Genomic DNA, 19,087 nt, shown 5'->3' with positions numbered 1-19,087 from the left:
CACAGAGCTTTGGCTGGACTCCTTGGGTCTTTTCCTCTCCATAGCTCAAGTCTCAATTCTCAAGGCTACTTTTATTTTGAATTGATAACAGATTTTCCTCTGTCAAAGGTCATGATCCTTGAAATGGCTTCTTGCTTGTATTTGAGTGTGTGTGTGTGTGTGTGCGCGCGCTTCCTGCTGGATATGGTGTTTTTCCCATTGGGGAAGTAGCTCTGATGCAAGATACCATGGCACATTGTGGGGAGAAGGATAGAACTTTCACTTCCACCTCTTAGGAGCAAAAAGCTGTTCCCTGTCTTGACTGCTCTTTCAGGTTGGCAGGCTGAGTTTTTAAGGCTCACCAAGGTTATGGCCAGTCTTTCTCCAGCCAGTAACAAGCTCCCTTTCCAATTCAATCTGGGTAACTTTTCACACCTTGTAAAGAGATTACTGGGTATATGCATATTTTTGCACATTACCTTTGTTATATGCCCCATTATGTGACCTAACTGGGAAGGGGGGAATCACCCCCCATTAGTTTTACTAATTTTTTTTCTTCTTTGTTACAAGGGATGGTTTGCTGAGGAGGAGAGAAGAAAGGGATATATTAAGAAATGAAGGTGATGTAAAAACAAAAGATATCAATAAAAATCTTAAAATAATTTGCTAAGGTTGTACTCTGAGGTGAAAATATATAGTGCTGAAGTAGAAAGATTCAAGGGACAGCTAGGTGGTCCAAAGGATAGAGCACTGGCCCTGAAGTCAGGAGGACTTGAGTTCAAATCCAGTCTCAGATCAAACACTTGACACTAGCTGTGTGACCCTGGGCAAGTCGCTTAACCCCAATTGCCTAAAAAAAAAGAAGCATTTGAGGTAGAAAGATTCTAAGGACAAATTTGACTGTTTACACAATCGTGCCCAAGGCTGGTCCTGAGGTTAATAGTAGATTAACATATTTATCTCTTTAATATAATAAGCACACAGAAAAATGAAAAGTGTCAGAACACCTAAGCATTTGTGGTTTCATGGAATTGAACAGAATGTGGGTCTTATGCATGTGTAGAGGCAGCATGGGTAAGGGAATAGAGTGCTAGCTTTGGGGTAAGGAAGACCTGGGTTTAAATCTCACCTCGTACTCTGAGTGACCCAAGCAGATCATATAACCTCTGTGTGCTTCAGGAAGCAACTTCTCTAACAAGTCATGGCCAAGTTGTATGTATGTTAATGAAGGGAATTCCCTCATTGACAAAATCACAGCTCCTTCACATATTATGATTCCCCTTGCCCCAAGCTTTTAAAAACCTCATCTGGGTATCTATTTCTATATTGTGTGCACTGTTACACATTAATGATGTATAGCCAATTCTTTTTTCCTTTTTATTTTTAAGACTGGGTCTCCCCATCTCCTTAAGGGTTACTCATGATTCTATCCTACCGTTGATTACTATGGGAGCTCTTACATGTTCCATTTCTAACTTGGACCTTCTCTTAGAGGCTCACCATAGTAACGACAAACTTAGTATAGACATCCAATTGGTATAACTCATTGCAACTCAGAACTCCCAAGCTCAAGAGATCCACCAACCTCAGCATCCTCAGGAACTGGATTGACAGGCATACACCACCATGGTGGGCTGTATTATAATAATGATAAAAATAATAATGATAACAGTAACAATAATAGTAAGGCATCTAGGTGGCATAGTAGATAGAGCACCAGGCCGGAATCAGGAAGATCTGAGGTCAAATCTAGTCTCAGACACTTACTGGTTGTGTGACCCTGGGCAAATCACTTAACCCTGTTGGTGTCAGTTTCCTCTTCTGTAAAATGAGCTGGAGAAGGAAAAGGCAAATCACTTCCAAAAAACCCTGAAATGAGTCATGAAGAGTCCAGACATGACTGAAACAACTGAACAACAACAACAACAACAACAAATAATAATAACAATAATAAACTAGCACTTATACAGTGCTTTAAGGTTTGTAAATGTTTTACAAACATCTCATTTTAACCTCACAACAATACTAGGAGATAGGTGCTATCCTTATTTTACAGATGAAGAAACTGAGGCAGACAGAGGTTAAATGACCTGCCCAGGATCACATAACTAGTAGATGTCTGAAGCTGCATTTGAAGTCAAGACTTTCTGACAGTATATCCAATAGAACTGGGAAGACTTTTCCGCGTAAATGTGTTTGCTTTGTCAAGAAGAAGAACTACCTCATTATATGAGACAGAGGTAATGGAGGAGATAGTGGCAGAAATTCTTTCAACCAATATACTTTTCCAACTATTCTGTGACTTAGTATCTTAGAGCAGGAGTTCTTAAGTTTTTTGTGGGTCCTGGACCCATCCGGCAGACTGATGAAACTTATGGATCTCTTCTGAAATGAATGCTCTTAAATGCATAAAATCAAACATATAGTATGACAAAGGAAACCACTTATTTTGAAATACAGTTATCAGAATATTTTTCCCCTCATCATTTTTTTTTGTTTGTTTTTTGGTGAGGCAATCGGGGTTAAGTGACTTGCTCAGGGTCACACACCCAGTAAGTGTCAAGTGCCTGAGGCCAGATTTGAACTCAGGTCCTCTTGACTCTAAGGCCGGAGCTCTATCCACTGCGCCACCTAGCTGCCCACCGTATCAGAATATTTTTAAAAACAAATTCACATAGCACTTGTCTTAGCCACCTGCATCACTGAAAGATTAAATCATTTGGGCAGGTTCCCATAACTAATGGTAAAGGTAAAAGTAATCCTGAATCCAGGCCTTCTCCTTTCTAAGTCTATATCCACAAAGCCATGTTACCTCTCAATACATTGTGGATGTGTAATCAATGCTGGTAGATTGGAGTGGGTTGCTAAATAGACCTCTATTAGCCCACATTTTTACAAAGCTAACAGGAAAATAGTCACTATTGACCCTATAGATGACCAATGCCTTCTCACCAGAAGATCAGCCAATTAGAGAAGCAATTTGGCCAAAGCAACTCATGAAAATGTTTACTGAGTTGTGGAAGGATCATGACCTTCATTAATGGAGATGATACCCAGAGGTGAATCAGTCTGTTGAAGTGTTGATTCAGAAGGCATTGGTGGGTTAATAAAGGTCTACTATGACTTCAAAGAAAAACGAAATAATTTTCATTCCTGTTTTAGCATTTATTATACCATGTTGTGTTCTCAGCCTATTCCCACACACTCTGTGCATGTGTGTATGTTTATGCCTATATATATGCATGTATATGCACATGCATACACATACATATATGTACATATATGCTACACACATACATAGATGTGTTTCCCCAGGTGATATACACAACATCTTCATATTTTCCAATGTGTCTCTCTTGCTTTGCAAACTGTTATCTTTTCAGATGGAGACATTTCTGCCCAGGATACCACCCTTGTTTTCAACACACACACACACACACACACACACACACACACACACACACACCTCTTTTTTATGAGAGCGCTCAGAAAAAGAGAACTCTGTAGAGAAAGAACTGCCATAAATATGGCAGGTGTGTATATACACATATAGGAACATGTATGTATATATATGTGTAAATATGTGTGTATGTATGTGTGTATAGCAGTTTGCCAGTAGGCAATTACTAAGCCGGGTCTTTGGACAGCAGACAAATTGTATCCATTGCCTGGCCCATACCTGAGGAATGTTCAGTCTGCTGAAATAGCCTAGACCTAAATGGACCTAGAACCCATAATAATAGAATAAACATTTATTAAGCACATACTGTGTTCCAGGCACTGTGCTAAACATTGGTGATATAAAAGAGGCAAAAGACAGTGCCTACCCTCAAGGAACTCACAAGCTAATAAGGGAAATCGTGTGTGTGTGTGTGTGTGTGTGTGTGTGTGTGTGTGTGTGTATTAGCTCTCAACCAGACCACTGAATGAAACAGACCACCTTATTCCCCAACCAGAGTTGGACAATGGAGTTTACTCCAATATTAAGAAGGAAAAGACAGTTGGGGAGGCAGTGTTTCTCAGAGTGACATAAACAACACCTTCATATTTTCCAATGTGTCTCCCTTGCTTTGCAAACTATTATCTTTTCAAAGGGGGATATTTCCACCCAGGATGCCACCCCTGTTTTTAATACAGCATTTCTCATTAACTTTTCACAGGCCTTTTCTTAGCGGTTAAACCGCTGCTATTATCCACATGCTTGCTGCTTTTGTCAGTTCAAGCTCTGTGGAAAAACCGCAGAGACAAACAAGCAGCTCTTTGGAGCCTATCCCCACCCAACACCTCAGCCACGCTCAGGATAAGAGGTCTTCCCTGTGTCTGAGAATGATTCTTAGAAAGCTGTTCCCACCCCCTTGCTCTCCACCCCACACTTCCAGGTACATTGGTTTCTGATGCTTTCTTATCCCTTGTCATACATTTACCGCACAGTTGGGCCGCTAGGATTATAACCAGTACCTGCTACCAATTTGACAGGCAATTATCTCTCATATGGAGTCTGTAAGATCTCATCTCTGCAATCATGGTAAATGGCTTCAAGTGCTGTAGGCTGATCTAGAAATTGTTTCAGGCCATAAAGAGTCAGCCAAGACTAAGGGTAAAGGATATTGTCAAGTAGAACAACTGAATGGGCCTCAGGTTCCACATACACTAATTGGGTTTAGAGCTGCAAGGGAAACAGGGTCAGAGAAATTAAATGACTATGGTCACATAGCTAGTAGGCATCAGAAGGGGCATTTGAATCCTGGTTTCATACTTTGTAGTTGTGTGACCATAGACAAGTTGTCTGACCTCTCTAAGCCTCAGTTTCTTCCGTGTAAAATGGGGAAAATTATAACTACCTATTATATCTGTAGATAAAAATATATATAATATATACTTAGGTATATAATTATACCTATCTATCTACCTCAGAGGGTTGTGAGTCTCCAAGGAGATGATATAAAGTACTTTGCCAAATATAAAGCGCTACATAAATATCATTTATTATTATTATTATCATTATCATCATCATCTAGTCCAACTGCTTTATTTTATAGTTCATGAAACTGAGGGCCTGGAGGTACAAAAGTGACTTTTCTAAGGTCACACAGGTAGCAGGTGGAAGAGTCCTAGCTGGCCTTCAAGATTAAGCCCCATACCAGCTAGTAATTGGTATCTGAATGATTTCCCCAGGATGCTGTGGAACTGTGACAATATCCAATTGATCCAATCCATCTTTTCAAACATTGAGGGTTTTTTGAAAATAAAATCTTATTGATATCTCCTGTTTTTATATCATCTAATTTTTTTTCTGTATCCTCCCTTCTCCCCTCCTAGAAAACCATTCCATATAATAAATTTTTTAAACAAAAAAGAGGAAGATTAAAAACAAGTCAGTAAAGCTAATCAATACATTAAAAAACCCCAACAATGCATGCAATGTTCTATCCTCACAGACCCCTTCCCCTGTGCAAAGGAGTGGGGAGAGTTGTCCTCTCACACGCTTTCTTTGGGGCCAATCTTTCTCCTGGTAATTTTTCAACATTCATTTTTTGTTTTGTGATTATTATCCTTTCTGTTTGCTTTGTTACAGTCATTGTGTACGCTGCTCTCTTGGTTCTGCTTACTCGGCATTGCATCAGTTCATGTATGTCTTTCCATGTTTCTCTGTGTTCATCATAGTTGTTGTTTCTCACAGCACAGTAATATTCCATTACATTGATGTGTTACAATTTGTTTAGGCATTCTCTGATCAATGGACATCTACTTTGTTTCCGGTTCTTTGCCTCCACAAAAAAATGCTGTAACAAGTATTTTGTATGAGGTATTTGCCTAGTAGGAGATTCACTGGGTCAAAGGGTATGGATGTTTCAGTTTCTTTATTTGCATAATTCCAAATTGCTTCCCAGAAAGCTTATACTAATTCACAGATCTACTAACAAAGCATTAGTGAGCTTATTTTCCCACAACCTCTCCGACATTGATTTTTTTTCTGTCATTTTGTCATCTTCGCCAATTTTCTGAGCATGAGGTAAAATCTCAGGGTGGTTTTGTTTTGCGTTTCTCTTTTTGTTAGTGATTTGGAAACCTAGTTTAAAAAAAATCAATCGGGGAGAAGACCCTCAGGGTATTTGGCCAAAACAGAAAAAAATTCTATTTACATTCACTCAGAGCCTTCTGGGTCCAAACAATGACCACTAAGTGGGGCTTGGGCTGGGATCTATTGTTGGCGAATCAATGAGAGCCAGAATGAATTAGGTTTAAAGCATAGTTTTTTTTAAAGAAAGAAATTTAGTCTGTTAACCTCAAGATATCTTGCTAGGTCTCAGCCATCAAAATTTACATTCCTTTGGGCAGCGCACTGCCTAGGTCAAAGTGAAAACTCATAAAAACCATACCTTAAAAAGGCCAAGGTCTGCCACTGCATCCTGGGCCATCAGATCCCCTGATCTTATCTTGCCACTGGATCCTGAAGGTTCTGGAGAAGGTGAGGCCAGTGACTTTGCATAGCCCTCCCTCACTTAAATCCAATTTACTTGCAAGTCATGGCATCACCTTCCTCTTGTCAAGGTCCCCTTCAAGAATGAAAGACAAACTATGATTGTTAGTAGTCTGCAATTCTTTTGGTAACTATTTGTTCATGTCCTTTGATCTGAGAGACAGGATTAGGGCATGCATGGATATTCTGTGTTGACCTGCCACGTGATTGGGTGTGGTCTTTTTTCCATTGGTTGTAGGATTAGAGCTATCTGTATCTTTAAAGTGCCCATCTGAGCATTGTTGTTCAATCTTTTTTTTAAGTCGTTTCTGACTCTTCATGATCCCATTTGGGGTTTTCTTGGCAAAGATACTGAAGTGGTTTGCCATTTCCTTCTCCAGCTCATTTTGCAGATGAGGAAACCTAAGCAAACAGGGTTAAGTGATTTGCCCAAGGTCACACAGCTAGTGAGTGTCTGAGGCCAGATTTGAACTCAGAAAGATGAGTCTTCTTGACTCCAAGCCTGGCACTTTATCCATTGTATCACCTAGCTTCCCCCTGTCTGAGGGCTTTTTTCCCCTGAAATCAGGTCTGAGGGTAAAGGACTCCTTTCCTCACAATGGCAAGTGATATTATGCTGTAAAGGAGAAAAGCCAGAGGGCCACCTCCAGTGCCATGCTGGAGCCAGCTCAAACCCAGTTATGAATGGATTATTAAATTTTCATGTGAGCATTCACACCTTGGACATTGGCAAATGCTATTAATCAGGGCTTGATTTACTGTTTTGTGGATGGTCTAGACCAGATATTTCCAAACTTATCCCCCTGATATTGTATCCCCCTGGAAATCTACTTTCTTTAACCCTTTAATGTTTTTTTTTTTTTGAAATTTGCATTTCAAAAAATATAAAATAATTTTTAAAATGACACATCCTAAATTTAATAGTTTATTGTAAATTTGTAGAGGTTTTCCTGCATTGAAATTTTGATGACTCAATATTTCATCATGTAACCTTATAGTATCATATCATTACATGCACACATTCCTGCTGATACATGCTGGACTTCCCAATAATACCAGACACACTCCCCTGCCAACACTTGCTGGCTAATACCTATTGGTGGACTTGATGGCTGATCAGTTGTAACTTGCATTTTGTGTGTTTATTTGGAAAATAATGTAGTCACTATGACTTTAACTCTGTTACACAACAGATGAAACATGTACGAACAGTTTTTCAAAATTTTCTTATCTTTTTTCCTTATGTTTCCACCACCCCCTTATTTTTATTCAACACCTCCCTCAATTGCACCTGACCCTACTACTGCCCACCCTGGATCTTTCCAGTGCCTCCCAGGGAGTGGTATTGCCCACCGTGGGAACCTATGGTCTACACTTTCAAAAAGAGTGGGAGAAAATGTTAATAGTTCGGCTTAAACTGAAAAGTGAATCCTGGGTTTGTTTTCTCTCCCCAGCTGATTGTTAAATAGTTGCTTGGTCATTCGCCAGATGATAGGTATCTTGATTTTCAGTTTTATGCCACTATAAAAAAAGCTACTGTGAATATTTCCATATATATGGGACCTTCCATAGCCTGTGTCTTAATTTCCACTCCTTTTTGTGGTTTTAGAAAAGCAGAAGGAAGAGCAGACCAAAAATACTTTCCTGTTACGCTGGGGAAGTGGGAAGGGATTATAGTTTATCTCCCAGATATCTGCAAGCAGGAAGGCCTATTATCTTTCACAAGTTGCTGGATTTACTGCAACAGACCACATTTTGGCTATATTTTTGCTTGGCTTCCCTTCTTGAGGGTGATTTGTTTTCTTTCAAATCATTGCATTTCTTGTTGAAATCTTTTTGATTTGTCACAGCAGACTCATTTTGCTTGTACCTTGTTTTATGTTTTACTTTAAATTGAACCAAAGAACAATTAAAAAAAAAAACCTGCCTGAAAATGACTGAAGAGGTAAGGACCCCATCTATGGTCATTTGTGGGTGAAATCAAAACATCTTGACCAGTTATTCTGAATCCTCCAGTTAATTATGGACCCTTTCTGGCCTGCATTACATAGGCTAGACAAGGGCAGGTAAAAAATGGGGATAGAACCATGACGAGGGCAACAGAGAGCTTGGTCCCAGGTTGGGGAATTAAACAGACGCATTCCTTCAGGTGAGATTAAGGTGGGGATGGAAAGAATGAGCCTGCTGTCTGGTCAAGCAGCAAGGAAGAAGAGTTTCAGGCTCTAGGCAAGCTGAAAGACAGCAGTCTGTGTAATACTTTCTCTCTTCCTGGGTCCCATAAAGAAATCACCAATCACTGGACATATCCTTCCTCTCCTTTCCTAGGGCTTACTCTTTCCTTCCACCCATCTTCCCTCAATCAATTAATACAAACTTAGTTCTAATTTTCCCTCAGACATTAACTATGTGATCCTGGGAAAGTCAATTAACTCACTGTGCCTCAGTTTCTTCACCTGTAAAATGGAGATAATAACACCCATCTCACAGGCTTGTTGTAAAAATCAAATGAGATAACATGTATAAAGTGCTTTGCAAACCTTTAAATGCTATATAAATGCTAACTATAACCAGCATGCATTTATTAAGCACCTACTCTATGCCTGACACTGTTCTAGGCATTGGTGATACAAAGGGTGAAACAATTTCTGCTTGCAAGGATCTCATACCTCCTTTCCTCTCCTGTTTTTCTTCTGCAAGCAGAGAAATGTCACCTTTGAGAATATTAATCCCAAGACTACCTTCCCTCCCACACCTTGTGCAGAGAAGACTCTTGCTGAATCTCTTTTGGCTGTATAGAAAGAGCCTGGGACCCTAGATCCCATGGCTTTGACAGGATGACTTCTGAGGTTCCAGCCAGCTCTCAAGAGTCCATCCCCTGTATCACTATAGTAGCTAATTTTCCCTCTCAAATGGAATTGATCTTAATTACTAATGTCATTTTCACATCATGATTTAACAAAGTTGTTTTCTGTCACACTGGCTCACTGTGTCCATAGCTGGCAATGATCATACGATTTGAGGTATGTGGTGTCAGGGTGAATCAAAGTCTTCCACCTGTTCTTGCAGGTGAACATTGGCTAAAATGAAGAGTGAGAGAAGTCCACAGGGGAAAATAAGGGGAAGACTCCAGAAGGACAACCTACAGTCAGTCTCCCTATAGGGGGTAAGGAGGAGGAAAGAGGGATATTGTCTCCAGGAAGTCAACTCTACTCTCTTGATAACATAGGAGATTAGGGACTGGCTAGAGATATCTCAGGGCTTTAAATTTTACTCTATTCTGCTTTATTCCAAGCTAGCTCCATCTTCCACTCACCATTCATGTCTGACCACCTGGTCTTGGCAACAGTTCAGGACCCCATAAAAGGCAATGACCCCCTGCGAATTGTCCTGATGTTCTTCTACCCTGAGATGGCTCTGGTCTAAGGTTTAGGCTCAGTTGTTTATTTGGAACGATCATATTCATGGCATTGATATTTAATTCCAAATGCAGCTACATAGAGTTTCTGTTTTCATGTCTTAGACAGCAAACCCTCAGAACACGATCTTCATCATCTCTATTGTGCGTTAATTACATCCTACCCTTGGTGCTCAGTAATCTACAAGAGGAAAATCGTCTCCAGTTTGTTTCTAATCAGGTCTTCCTTATGTGATGCTCTATGGTTGTCTCCATCAATCCACTAGGTGGTGCTTCATTATAACATTTTTGTTTTACAAGAAAATGAAACTGACAATGCCCAGCTTCATTCATGTGAATTAAAGGGAAAGAGAAAGGAGAATTTCTCTTCTATATATTTCATCTCAGAGATCCCCCTAACATGTCTCACTGCAGACTAATTTCTCATTATCTACACAAAAGTGACATCATAGAGATATCAAAGATCAAATGAAATTATATTTGTAAAGCTCTTAGCACAGTGCCTGGCATATAACAGTCATTTAATAAATTCTTCCCTTCTCTTCCCTTCCTTTCCCTTCACTCCTTCCTTCTTTCTCTTCTTCCTTCCTTCCTTCCTGATTCCTTCAATTCATCATATTTATGGATGGGATAGGATCTCAGAGGTCATCTAGCCCAAATCCTTCTTTTTATAGAAGAGAATACTGTGGCCTAGAAAGTTTAAGTGACTTGTCTACAATCACACAGGTGCAATAAAATACAGGAAAAAGAGCATTTTTTCATGCCAGGCATTTTGCTAAGTGCTGAGGGTACAAAGACAAAATAAAAAGTCAAAAATTAAAAAAAAAAGACTGCCTGCCTTGCAGAAGCTTACAATCCAGTGGGAGAGAGAGGGGGATATAAAATGTACCCAAAATGAGTAAATAAAATGTAATTGGGGGTGAGGATGGGGTCAGCCCTAGTAACTGGAAAGATCAAGGCATGATTCACAGAACAGGTAGCATCTGAAATGAGCCTTGAAGGATTCTAAGAGACAGCATCAAGGAGGGAGAATATATTCAAGGCATGGGGGTGTTCTACCTGTGAGAAGCTTAGTTAGGAAGTAGAATCCTGAATTCAGAGAAGTTGGTAGTTTTTCTTGGTGGGTACATACTGTAGAATGCATAAAGATAAATAATATGAAACAAGACCAAAATGTAGAGTTAAGCCATGTTATTGAGGGCCCTAAGTGCCAGGATGAGGAGTTTGCATTCTATCCCTGAAACAGTAGGGAACTTCTAAAGGCTTTGGTGCAGGAGGGTGGCATAGTCATAACTGTGCCTTGAGGACAGCGACAACACCAAGATTTAAATTAAGATCCTCCAAGGTTAAGTCCAGTGCCCTTCCGTCTGTGTTTTGGGGGCACTTCTTTCTTGTGCCAAGTATGGTTAAATACCAATTGGTATTTTCATCTGAACTTTCTATTAACAGGATTTATTTTTCTGTTCTCCACTATTAAAATAGACATAAAAGGTAAGAAAATAAGCTCATAGTTAATATCAAGCATAAGATTCTGGGAAGATGGCAGAATAAGGCAGGAAAATACATAGCTCTTCCAAATCTACCCATAAACAATTTAAAATAATGCCTCAAAGTCAACTTTAGAGTGGCAGAAATAATTAAAAGTTGGGGTAAAGCATTGTCCAGCCTAAGACAACTTGTGAGGACATTAGGAAAGATCTGACCTCCTGGGGTGATGATCTAGCCTGATTGAAGTGCAGATATCTTTAGGCAGATACCACTGAATCAAGAAACAAGAAGTCCTGGGGTCAGCTGTATTGGCAACAGCCTCAGCTTCAGGGATTTTCATCCCACAAAGAGAGTGGGGGTTAGATGGTTGATCAGGGGAAGATTTCAGGGTTCTCCACTGATGCTAGATGTGGTGCCCAGGTGCACTGACCAGATGCAGTTTCAGGCTGTGACTGTAAGCAAGGAAGAGTAAGCTCATGCTGGTGAATATGGTCACAGAGGGGAGGGAGCTGGGCTATCTGGGGTCACTCACAGAAGAGTAGGGTCACTTGCAGGACAGTGGAGCTTCTGGTTTCAGTTCCAGGGTAGAGGCATGAGCTGAAGCTTAGCCACAGGAGGGTCCACAAGGAGTAAGAGCATTTGTGGTAAGTGTTGCTAGGGGGTCCTGGTCCTGCCTCAGGGGTGGAGAGGAGTACCTGAGGTCAGGCCTCCAGATAGAGCTCAGAAAATAACAACATGAAAAAACTGAAACTTGAGACATTAACGCCCATACCTCAGGACTAGAGCTGGAATCTAACACAAAGTTAACAGTCAAGAAATAAGCTGCTAAAAAAAAAAAAAGGTAAGCAAAAGAGAAAGAACCCAACCACAGATAGCTACTATGATGATAGAGAAGAATCTGGGTTCAAATTCAGAAGAAAACAATGAAGTCAAAACAGTTACTTCTACTTCAAAGAAAAATGTAAAATGGTCACAAGCCCAAAAAGAGTTCTTGGAAGAGTTTAAAAAGAACTTTGAAAATCAAACAAGAGAGGTTGAAAAAGAATTAGGGAAGAAATAAGAGTAATGCAAGATAATCAAGAAAATTATGAAAAGAAAGCCAACCAATTGGAAAAAGAGATGCAAAAATTTACAGAGGAAATTAACTTCTCAAAAATTAGAATTGGGCAATAGGAAACTAATAACATCATAATAAAAACAATAAATAATAATAAAACAAATATCAAAATGATAATAAAATGATAATAAATAAATAATAAAACAAAATCAAAATAATGAAAAATAGAAGAGATTGTGAAACCTCTCATTAGAAAAACAACTGACCTGGAAAATAGATCAAGAAGACACAATATAAGAATTGTTAGACTACCTGAAAGTTATGATTAAAAAAACAGAGTCTAGACACTTTACTTGAAAAATTTACTAAGGAAAATTGCCCTGAACTTTTAGAACTAGAGGGTAAAATAGAAATTGAAAAACCCACTGATCACCACCTGAAAGAGATCTCAAGATGAGGTCAAAAAGAAAATACTACAAGCAACCAAAAAGAAACAATTTAAATACTGTGGAGCTATAGTCAAGATAACACAAGATTTAGCATCTTCTACATTAAAAGACCAAATGGAACATAATATTCCAAAGAGCAAAAGAGCTGCTTTGCAACCAAGAATAACTTTCCCAGCAAAGCTGAGTATAATCCTGCATGGAAAAAAAATTGAATACAATGAATTAAAGGACTTTCAGCTATTTGTGAGGAAAAGACCAGGACTGAATGGAAAATTTGTCCTACAAGAATCGGGAGAAATATAAGAAGGTAAATGTGAAAGACCAATTATAAGGGATTTAATAAGGTTAAACTTCCTATATGGGAAAGCGTTATCTGTAACTCTTAAGAATGTTATCGTTTCTAGGGTAGTTTGAAAAAGCATATGTAGAAAGAAGGCTTGGGGTTGGGTTAAGTATAATGGGATGATCCTAAAAAATAGGGAGAGGTAAAATGGAGCAATTATCTCATACAAATGAGGTGTAAATGTAAGAACAGTTACAGTGGAGAGCAGGAGGGGGTGGAAGGCTAGTAGTGCTAGAACCCTTATTCTCATCAGAACTGGTTTAAAGAGAGGATAACGTATACATCTAGAAGGGCATAAAAGTCTTCTTAATTTATTGAGAAATAGGAGGGTGAAGGGATAACGTGAGGGAGGGACCCTTAGAAGGGCATGCAGATTAAGAAATAAGAGGGTGAGGGGAAAGAGTAATGGGGAGGAATTCTTTAAAAGGGATTAGGGAGGCAGTGGTCAGAAGCAAATTAGACATCTGAGGATAGATAGGGTAAAAAGAGAGGAAGAGAAGGAGAAACAGTGGGGAAAAAGGATGGAGGGAAATACACAACAAGGAATTATAACTTTGAATGTGAATGGCATGAACTCACCCATAAAACAGAAGCTGATAGCAGAGTAAATTAAAAACCAGAATCTGACAAGAAGTTGTTTACAAGAAACACATTTTAAAAAATGAGAGATGCATATAAAGTAAAAATGATGGGCTGAAGTAAAATTTATTATGCTTCAGCTGATGCAAAAAAAGCAAGGGTAGCAAATCATGATCACAGACAAAGTTAAAGCTAAAATAGATTTAGTTAAGTCAAACAAGGAAACTACATTAGAATAAAAACTACCATAGATAATGAAGAATATAATCAATACTAAATCTATCTGCACCAAATGTTATAGCATCCAAATTTTTAAAGGAAAAGCTAAATGAATTACAGGTGAAAATATATAACAAAACTATAATAGTGAAGAACTTCAACTTTCCCCTCTCAGAACCAGATAAATCTAACCCAAAAATAAATAAGAAAAAAGCCAAGGAGATGAATAGAATCATAGATAAGCTAGATATGATAGATATCTAGAGAGAACTGAATGGGAATAGAAAGGAATATACCTTTTCTCAGTGGTACATGGTACTTTTTACAAAAATTGACTATACAGTAGGGCACATAAACTTTATAGTTATATGCAGAAAAGCAGAAATATTAAATGTATCCTTTTCAGATCATAATGTAATAAAAATTACATTTAATAAGGGACCATGGAAACACAAATTAAAAATTAATTGGACACTAAATAACCCAATCTTAAAGAACAATTGGGTAAAAGAAGAAATCATAGAAATAATCAATAATTTTGTTAAAGATAATGGCAATAATGAGATAACATACCAAAATCTATGGAATGCAACAAAAGCATTAATCAGAGTAAAATGTATATCTCTAAGTGCTTACATCAATAAAATAGAGAAAGAGCAGACTAATGAATTGAGTATGCAATTAAAAAAACTAGAAAAAGAACAAATTTCAAATCCTCAAATAAACATCAAATTGGAAATCCTAAAAATTAAAAGTGATATTAATAAAATTAAATGTAAGAAAAACATTAAATTAATAAATAAAATGAGTTGGTTTTTATTTTAAAAAATCAATAAAATAGATAAGCCACAGGTTAATATGATTTTTAAAAAAGAGAGAAGGAAAAGAAATCAGTAGTATCAAAAATGAAAAGATTGCATATACCACCAATACAGATGAAATCAAAGCAACTATTAGGAGTTATTTTGCCCAATTATATGCCAATACATTTAACAATTTAAATGAAATGGAAGAATACTTACAAAAATGTAAACTGATTAGATTAACATAAGAGGAAATAGAATATCTAAATAAACCTGTTTTAGAAAAAAGAAACTGAACAGGCCATAAATGAACTTCCTAATAAAAAAGCATTAGGACCGATGAATTTACAATTGAATTCTACAAAATAGTTAAAGATCAACTAATTCCAATACTAAATAAATTATTTGAAATAATAGGCAAAGAAGGAAGTAGTTTTATAAAACTACTTTTATGAAACAAATATGGTGTTAATACCAAACCAGAAAGAGCAAAAACAGAAAAAAATATAGACCAATGTCACTAATGAATATGAATGCAAAAATCCTAAATAGAATACTAGCTAGGAGACTATGACAATATATCACAAAGATTATACATTGTGACCAAGTGGAATTTATACCAGAAATGCAGGGATGGTTTAATATAAGGAAAACTATCAATAACAAAAGTAACAAAAAGCATATGGTTATATCAGTAGGTGCAGGAAAAGCTTTGAAAGCATAAGTATAAAGGGATTTTTTTCTTTGAAATGTTAAGAAGTATCTACCTAAAACCATAAGCAATGAGAATAAACTAGAGGCATTCCCAGTGAGATCAAGAGTGAAATAAGGATGTGCATTATCAATAATATTAGTCAGTACCATATTAGAAATCCTAGATATAGCAATAAGAGAAGAAAAAGAAATTGAAAGAATCAGAATGGGCAATGGGGTAATAAAATTATCTCTTTTCAAAGATATTATGATGACATACTTGGAAAATCCTAGAGGTTCAACTAAAAAGCTGGTTGAAATAATTAATAATTTTAGCAAAGTAGCAGAATATAAAATAAACCCACATAAATTATTAGCTTTTCTATATGTCACCAACGAAACCCTGAAAGAAGAGTTAAGGGAAACCCAATTTAAAATAATTGTAGACACACAGAATATCTGGGAATATACCTGCCTAGATGAACCTTGGAACAAACATGAACATAATTATAAAACACTTTTTATATAAATAAAGCCAGATTTAAATCATTGGAGAAATATTGTTTATGGGTAGGCAGAGCCAATATGATAAAATGACAATTCTACCTAATTTATTTGTTCAATACCATCCCAATTAAATTCCCCCCAAAAATTATTGAGCTAGAAAAAATAACAAAATTCATTTGGAAGAACAAAAGGGCAAGAATATAAAAAGAATTAATGAAAAAAGTGTAAAGGAAGGAGGTTTAACAGTACCAGATCGTAAACTATATTATAAGGCAGTAATTATCAAAACTATCTGGTACTGGTCAAGAAATAGAAAGGTGGATCACTGGAACAGAGTAGACATACAATACACAGTATTAATTGATTATCGTAACCTTTTGTTTGACAAATGTAAAGATTTAAGCTTTTGGGATAAAAATTCACTATTTGACAAAAATTTTTGGGAAAACTAAAAGTAGTTTGGCAGAAATTGGGCATAGACCAATATCTTACATCATTTACCAAGATAAGGTCAAAATGGATACATGACCTAGATATAAAGGGAAATATCATAAGTAAATTAGAAGAACATGGAACATGTTACCTATCAGACTTATGGATAGGAGAAGAATTTATGAATAAAAAAGAGAGAGCATTGTAAGATGTAAAATGGATAATTTTGATTACATAAAATTAAAAAGTTTTTGTACAAATAAAATAAATGTAGCCAAGATCAGAGGGAAAGCAGACAATTGCGGGGGTAGGGGGAGAAATGTTAATAGATAGTTTCTTGGACAAAAGTCTCATACCTCAAATATAAAGAACACTTTGCTCAATTTAGAAGAATATGAGTGATTCTCCAATTAATAAATGGTCAAAGAATATGAACAAGCAGTTTTTGGATGAAGAAATCAAAGCTATATATAGACATATGAAAAGATGCTCTAAATCATTACTGAAAAGAGAAATACAGATTAAATAACTTTGAGATATCATCTCACACCTATCAGATTGGATAAAATGATAAAAGGGGAAAATGAGAAATGTTGGAGGGGATGTGGAAAAATTGGGACATTGTTGGTAGAACTGTGAACTGATCCAACTATTTTGGAGAGCAATCTGGAATTATGCCCAAAGAGTTATAAAATTGTGTATACCCTTTGACACAGCAATACCACTATTAGGGTCTGTTTCCCAAGGTGTTCAGGGAAAAAGGAAAAGAACCTATAAGTTCTAAAATATTCATAGCAGCTCTCTTTGTGATGGCAAAGAACTGGAAATTGAGGGGATGCCCATCAATTAGGGAGTGGTTGAACAAGTTGTGGCACATGATTGTGATGGAATATTACTATACTGTAAGAAATGACGAGCTGGTTGATTTTAGAAACACATGGAAAGACTTGCATGAAATAATTAAAATGAAATGAGCAGAACCAAGAGAACATTGTATACAATAACAGCAATATTGTTTGAAGAATAATTGTGAACAACTAAGTTATGCTGAGTATTATAAATACTCAAATAAACTAAAAGACCTATGAAGGAAGGTGCTATGCACCTCCAGAGAAAGAATAATAGAAGCTTACATAGTATGGTTTTACACACATATGTGTGTGTTTATACATACATATGTTTATCTGTGTTAAATGGTGGCCTTCTCTAGTGCAGGGTGGGGAGGGAGAAAGTTTGGAACCTAAAATATAACCAAAAAATTAAATTAAAAAAATAAGAAAATCAGTTTACAGGATATGGATTAGAGTTGTTACACATTTAGCCACCCTCCTACACACTGTTCCGAATGATTCACAATTTCGGAGATTCTTACCAGTTATGAAAGACTTCATTACATTCACTATAATTTTCTTACTAAGGCAGGAAAGTAGATTAAAAAGTTTTAGAAAGAGTTGAAAAGAACAACCAGTCCTGCATTCCTAGTATATATCCAATCCAGTATATTATGTTTGTGCTATGTTGCTTTAGTTTTCTCATTAATATTTAATTTAGAATTTTTGTAACAATATTAGGGATATTTGTTTATAGTTGTCTTTCTCTATTTTGACCCTCCCTGGTTTAGGTATCAAGCCTGTATCTGCATCATAGAAGAAATTTGGTAGGACTCCTCTTGTTCCTATTTGTTCAAATAGCTTTTGTAATATTGGAATTAATTATTTTTTAAATGTTTGGTAGAATTCATTTCTAAATCCGTTCTGGTCCTGAGATTTTTTCTTTGGGAGGTCCTTTATGATTTTTCCAACTTCTTTTTCTGAGATTGGATTAAGTTTTCTATTGCTTATCTTCCTAATTTGAGCATTTCATATATTTGTAAAATCCATCTATTTTATTTAGATTGTCAGCTTTATTGGCATGTAATTGGTTGAAATAGATTTTAGTAATTTCTTTTTCTTAAATAGTATTTTTCCCCATTACATGTCAAGACAATGTTTAGCATTCATTTTTGACAAGCTTTAGAGTTCCAAATTTTTCTCCCTCCTTCCCTCCCCCCCTTTCTGAAAATGGTAGGCAATTTGATATAGGTTATACGTGTGCTTTCATGTAAAACATATTTCCATATTAGTCACAATTGTGAAAGAAGAAACAAATCAAAAGAAAAAATAACAAAAAAGAATTAGGCAAATAAAAAATGCTTTGATCTGCAAAAAAAGAGAAAGAGTCGAAACAAAGAGTTTTCTTCATTAGCATAAATTAACAAGAAGATGGAATTAACTAGAACACCTTATTCCTCAAGCGTTTAGGTAAATCAAGATTTGTGATACTTCTAGAAGTCCAGTTGAGTACCTCTTTCAATCATCTTCTAACTCTGTTCTACTCAAGTCTACATTAAAGTTAGGACATTCTTGTTATTGGTTTTCTTTTTTAAAGAAGTGCATTAGCATTCTATGAGAGGGACTGATTGCATGGAGAGAGCAACAGATAAAAAAGGAACCATGGGGGAAGTTAGGTGGTGCAGTGGATAGAGCACCAGCCCTGGATTCAGGAGGACCTGAGTTCAAATGCGACCTCAGACACATAGCACTTACTAGTTGTGTGACCCTGGGCAAGTCACTTAACCCCATTGCCTAGCAAAAAAAAAAAGA

This window comes from Vombatus ursinus, unplaced genomic scaffold, assembly GCF_900497805.2.
Source record: "Vombatus ursinus unplaced genomic scaffold, bare-nosed wombat genome assembly UNPS02014807.1, whole genome shotgun sequence".
In the NCBI taxonomy this organism is placed as follows: domain Eukaryota; kingdom Metazoa; phylum Chordata; class Mammalia; order Diprotodontia; family Vombatidae; genus Vombatus; species Vombatus ursinus.
The sequence above is the reverse complement of the archived record's forward strand: the minus strand, read 5'-3'. Positions refer to the sequence as shown.